Raw genomic sequence first — 6,653 nt, 5'->3', positions numbered from 1 at the left:
CATAACCTTCTATCATATTGTGCTAGTGTCAGTATTCTCATTGACAGGATTAGCATTTGTTAATTCTGCTATTATTATTGCTAAATATATACATTTATAGCCATCTGTCTTATCTTTTTAGTCATGAATTCTAAACCTTGACATAACACGTTATTAGAAATATCATTAACATTTTATGCTTTTAAAAAATGTGGTGAGATTCCTCTTATGTTTGTGGAGTAATGTGAACAACTTTTCCCTCTTGACACAATAATTATGCAAGCAATTGCCTTAATTGTGTGATATTTCTTTATAGGTACACAACAAAAAAATAGTCACAACTACTAGTGCCACTCTTTTTGTATAATACTCTCTTAACATATCACATGAAGAATCCAGTCAGATAGGAAAATAAGGACTATTATCCCCACTTTACATATGTAATAGTTGAAGCTAGTTTAGTGACTTGGCTGTGGTTGCTTAATATAAGAAAGTGGAGGGAAGGAAGCATGAAATCAGGACTTTTGTTTCCCAACTCAAATCTCTTTTCTTTATGCACTTCTCCCTCACTCTAAAGCCCTGAGAAATGGTTTTCCCGAGTTCTGCTTTTCCTAAGTAGTGATCATAAATTTGGTTATTTTACTTGCCAAATCTGAGCTGGGACCTTTAATTTGGAGCCACAGCAGTGGCAACAATAACAGATCTTTCTCTGATACTGTCTCTTAGTTGCCAGAGATCGTGCTTGGCATTTTACAAGCATTTTCTCTAATCTTCTTAATAATCCTATGTAGTAGGATAGTAATTTAGTACATAAGTAATAACCTAATTTTGTAAATAAGAAAACTGACATTTTCTTTATAAAATGATGTTTTTCTTTCACAAATAATAACAGTTGTTTTTATTAGGCATTATACTTCAAAGGAAAGAAGAAATAGAAAAATGTATTTCTAATTTTAAAATATATACTATAGACAAATATTTATTGAAACCATACTCTTTAAATAGCTTTCTTATATGTATGCTTAATGTTTTACTTTTATTTCAATTTGATTAGTTTCTAATGATAGTTTTTTTAAGTCTTTCTATCTCCTCTAAGATATCTATTAGTTTTTAAAGTAATATTTTTGAATATTTTAATTTTAAAGTAATATTTTTGTATATTTCTGAGTATTTTTTGGATAATGAAGGATGGTAATACCCCATATTCACAGTGGGTATGTTCTAAGACCCCTGGTGGATGCCTGAAACTGCAGAGAGTACTGAATCCTATGAATACTATGTTTTTTTTTCATATACATACATACCTATGATAAAGTTTACTTTTTGTAAGTTTTTATTTTAATTCTAGTTAGTTAACATTCAGTGTTGGATCAGTTTCAGGCATACAATATAGTGATTCCATAGTTCCATACGACACCGGGGGCTCATGCAACAGGTGCCCTCCTTAAAACCCATCACCTCTTTAACCCCTTCCTTCATCCACCTCCACTCTGGTAACCATCACTTTGTTCTCTATAGTTAAGAGTCTGTTTTGTGGTTTCCTCTCTCTCTCTCATTTTTCTCCCTTTGCTTGTTTTGTTTGTGAAATTTCATATATGAGTGAAATCGTGTGGTATTTGTTTTTCTGAGTGACTTATTTCAGCTAACATTATACTCTTCAGCTCCATCCATGTTATTGCAAATGGTAAGATTTCATTCTTTTTATGGCTAAATAATATTCCAGTGTGTGTACATGTATTGTGTGATACATACACACACTAACATACATATATCTGTTACATTATCCAGACTTTTCCCCTATGCATTTTTTCCTTTGGTTGGATCTAACATGTATTCTTTTGCTATTAAAAAAAAACCTATAATGACAAGTCTAATATTTTCCCGAGTCCTGTGTGTTCTTCTAGTGAATTATTGAAACTGAAGGTGGACCTGGGAAACCCTGAATTTATAACTAGCTGGTCTCAAGTGATTGTAGTGCTTTGGGACCGCTGAACTTGTGACTGGTGTCTAAAAAGCAGTCTTGTGGGGAATGTTCCCTCTGGTTTTGCTATTTGGCTTAATCATTGCAGTTAGTGTCAGAAGTCTTGGGCAGATTTGGCAGTCTGTGCCTTAAACCTTGAGTCTGACCAATTTTGGATAAGGGGAAAGTATAGAATTCCACAGTGTGTGTGTGTATATATATATATATATATATATATATATATATATACATATGTATATATATATATATATGGATGGAGAGTGAAATTCTATTTCTGAAAATGTTAAGTTAAACTGGGGATGTTAAGCTGAAAAGATATGGTTGGCTTTGTGGTGGCCATATGGACTACCATGTGACGATAGCTGCATGAAGAATGTAGATAGGTAAAGTAATAGAATCATGAAATGGAGAGTGTCCTGATAATATTGTTTGAACCCGTTGACTTTACTGTGCCAGACGTCACATGTATCCATGGCTTCCTGATTCAGTAAATCATTGAATTTCCTTTTTCCAGAAACTGGTTTGAACGGACTTTCACCATTGCAGTCAAAAAGTTTGTCAAACATCTGTTCTTTGGACCCAGTGTTCCTCCTGGAGAATTGCAAAGCTCCACATGTATTACCAAATGAAATTTTGATCAAGAGTCTCCTTATTATTGTGTAATCCTGGTAATCAGTGAGAACTTCATTTCATATATACTTTAAATTTTTATTTATTAAGGAAGAAGGCTTATTTCTATGAAAATTTCATTAATGAGGCCCAAGTTTATCCCCCTGATTTGTATTATTTATCTTACTACGTATAGAATAGGCTTCATGCAGCTTTTTTTTTTTTTTTTAAAGATTTTGTGTATTTGTCAGAGAGAGAGAGCACGCACAAGCAGGGGAGCAGCAGGCAGAGGGAGAGGGAGAAGCAGACTCCCCATTGAGCAGAGATCCCATTGTGGGGCTTGATCTCAGGATCCTGGGATCCTCACCTGAGCCGAAGGCAGATCCTTAACTGACTGAGTCACTGAGCACTCTGGTTTCATGCAGCTTTAAGTTTAACATTAGGAAAAATACAGATATATAAGGAAGCGGAGTACACAACAACAGCAGCATAGAAGGGGTTTTATGGTTTTTTTAGGCACAGATTCCACTATCCCAGTTACTTCACACTTGCTGTACTCAATGGAGATTGGGAGATAAGGCTGTGTGGGCTAACCATCTCAACTTAAGTAAACTGTTAGTTCCAGGGTTCCTTCAACTTTTGTACAGCTTATTAAGTAGCCTCTTTTGGATACAAGTAGGGCCCATTTTCCAGTTCCCTGAATCTTAACAATATAGATTCTTTACTATTAAATAAATAATTTCAACAGGGAGTTGCAGGTGCTTGGCAAGAACAGATCCTTAGCTGGAGATTATTAATCCTAGAACCACTGCAAATATACTCCTAACAATTTCTTGAGTTAGTCATAGCCATCCTTGAGGCTAGAGGAAAGAAATTGTTGTTAACTCTTTCAGTCTTGGATTTAGAATATTCTTTGTAATTCTGCCTTTTAGAGTTTGTGATCTTGTGTGTGTGAGTATTTTTGGCAAAAGTTATTTCATGTGCAAATTATGAAAGAGGTTTGTATATTAATGATATGGTCTCTGACACCCATCTCCCAATTCCTCCCCTTACTTTAATTCTCTGTGCTTTATTTGTGAAATGAAGATAACAGTGGCATCTACATAATGGGATTGTTTTATGAACTCAGTGAGTTAATGTATGTAAGGCAATTAGTTCTGGCACATAATAACTGTATTAGATAACATTTTATATTCTTGCTCAGTAGTTATAGCTCTTATTTCTACTTAATGTCTTATTGCAATCGTTTCCAAAACAATTTAATATAGTGATCTTTGGTAATAAGTGTACTTATTTCTAATTCTTATGGATAACTCTTTAGTGCTTATTTGTAAATAGGTTTATTGTTAAGTTTAAGACATTGTTATCACTATTTCTTTTAATTATGTACATTTATTACATTTTTTATTTGTTAGTTTGGTTTTGGTCACAAGTAACAGATATCAGCATACTGACTAAACTTTGTTGCCATAAACAAAAACACTGCTTTCCTATCCCATACAATTCACTCCGTACTTAACTTATTTTCCCTCATGTTCTGATGGTGGATTACAGTAATAGCAACATACTTATTCACATTGAACAAATGAGAGAAGTCAATTGCTTATAACTCTCTGAAGAGTAAGAAATCTACTTTCCCAATGAATTTAAGTTTCCCTGTCCTTCAATTAATCATTGACTAGCAGGAAGAGAGTGCCCTATATTAACCAGGACCTAAATTATTCAAGAAAGTGAGATGGAATCAGTGGCCATAAGAGTCACTGCCAAGAGAATCCCAAATATGCTTAGTTAAAAAAAAATTAAAAACTGTAAGTTTATTGATTTTGGTCAAATATGCTTCTGCTATCTAAGGAAACTTAGTTAAAAAAAATACACTTGGGGGTGCCTGGGTGGCTCAGTGGGTTAAGCCCACTCAGGTCATGGTCTCAGGGTCCTGGGATCAAGCCCCTCATCGGGCTCTCTGCTCAGCAGGGAGCCTGCTTCCTCCTCCCCCTCTCCCTGCCTCTCTGCCTAATTGTGATCTCTCGCTCTCTCTGTCAAATAAATAAATAAAATCTTTAAAAAAAATAAACTTGGTGAAAATTTTCCTATATATTAATCTATTTCCCAGTATTTAACCATCCTTACAGTCTTGGGATAAATTGTACTTAGTTATAGTGGATAGTTCATATATAATTCTGTTACATTTGTATGTTAGTGTTTTTTTAATAGGATCTATACCGATAAATGAAATCTATCAACTTGTATAAATGATTGCTATTTGTATTTTTAATAGCCTTTGAGATATAAGTCACATACCATATAATCCAACCACTTAAAATGTACAGTTCTATAGTTTTTATTACATTCAGAGTTATGTATCCCTTACCACAATCAATTTTAGAACATTTTCTCCTTCTAAAAAGAAACTATACCTTTAGTTATCACCTCACCCCACCCTCCACTACACTGTGTCCCTTCCCTCTTCCCCAGTCCTGAGCAACCACTAATTTAGCATCTATCTCTATAGATTTGCCTGTTCTGGGCATTTCATATAAATGGAATCATACAATATGTTTTCCTTTGTGACTTTTTTTTTCTTTTTTTACTTAGTATATTTTGAAGTGCTTGCTATTATTTAAAATTAGTATTTTGTATCATTTTAATGTTAATTCCATAAGATTAAATGGGTCATTTGGCATCTTTAAAAATATTTATATATAATTTCTATAACATAGGTAGCATTTGTTCCTTAGAAATCTTGAATAACCAGCAGTAAAATGATCTGTCCTCAAAATAATTTTCTGTTACTTTTTTTTCTTTTTCTGCAGTGTTTGGGAGGTCCCCAAGACACACTTACTTCTGACACCAACTGCAAGTTTAGGTGTCTACAAGATTGCCCTCAGATTCAAAAATTCAGTAGAAGAATTCACAGAATGAAGCAAAACTCTTATACTCACAGTTACAGTTTATTATAGTGAAAAGAAACAGATTAAAATAAACCAAGACAAGAAGTTCATGAGGCAGGATATAAGAGACGAACTACAGAGTTTTCATTGGGGGTTGGTCCTCTAGATGTGGTTGACCACTTGTGTGACTGACCATAGCCTGTAGCCCTTTCAGAGGTCAAGGTGGTGTCACATGGCCCTAAGTTCTGTCCCCCCAACCATAACTCCTATTATTAGTGGAACTATTTGTCATGGCCCATGGTCCTGCTTATCTTTTTTTTTTTTTTTTTTTTTTTTTTAGGGTTTTTCCTTTTGTTTTTGGTTTTTTTTTTTTTTTCCCTTGGTTCTGCTTTTTTTTTTTTTTTTTTTTTTTTTTTTTTAGTGGATTATGCCCTTGGTGTCAAGTTTATGAATTCTTTGCCTGGCTTTAGATTTTCTTTTATGTTTTTATTTTTCTAAAATCTTTATAGTTTCATATTTTACACTAAAGTCCGTAATCCATTTAAGAAAAAGATTTTATTTATTTATTTGACAGAGAGACAGAGATTACAAGTAGACAGAGAGGCAGGCAGAGAGAGAGGGGGAAGCAGGCTCCCTGCTGAGCAGAGAGGTGGGTCTCGATCCCAGGACCCTAAAATCATGACCTGAGCCAAAGACAGAGGCTTAACCCACTGTGCTACCCAGGTACCTCTGTAATACCTCTGTAATCCATTTTGAACAAATTTTTAGGTAAAGTGTGAGACAGGTTGAGATTCTTTTTTTTTTTAAATTTTTTTAATTTATGGATGTCTATTTTCTCTAGCACCATTTATTGAAGGGCTTCTTTATCAAATTGTTTTTCTATTTTGTCAAAATTTGTTGGACATATTTGCATGGTTCTCTTTCTGGGTTCTCTCTTCTGTTCCATTGACCTATGTGTCTGTTTCTCTACTGATGCTGCACAGTCTTGGATATTGCACATATTACTCTAGTAGTTTTATTTATATACATAAACATATATACATATAGACATGCATATATGTAAATACACATAAATGAAAACATACATGTAAGTAGATACTATAAAATAAATTTAGAAATCATGTAGATTGATTCCTACCACTTTATTCATCTTTTTCAAAATCATTTTAGCTATTCTAATTATTTTATCTTTCTGT

Source organism: Mustela nigripes, chromosome 9 (genome assembly GCF_022355385.1).
Source record: "Mustela nigripes isolate SB6536 chromosome 9, MUSNIG.SB6536, whole genome shotgun sequence".
NCBI lineage: Eukaryota > Metazoa > Chordata > Mammalia > Carnivora > Mustelidae > Mustela > Mustela nigripes.
The sequence above is the reverse complement of the archived record's forward strand: the minus strand, read 5'-3'. Positions refer to the sequence as shown.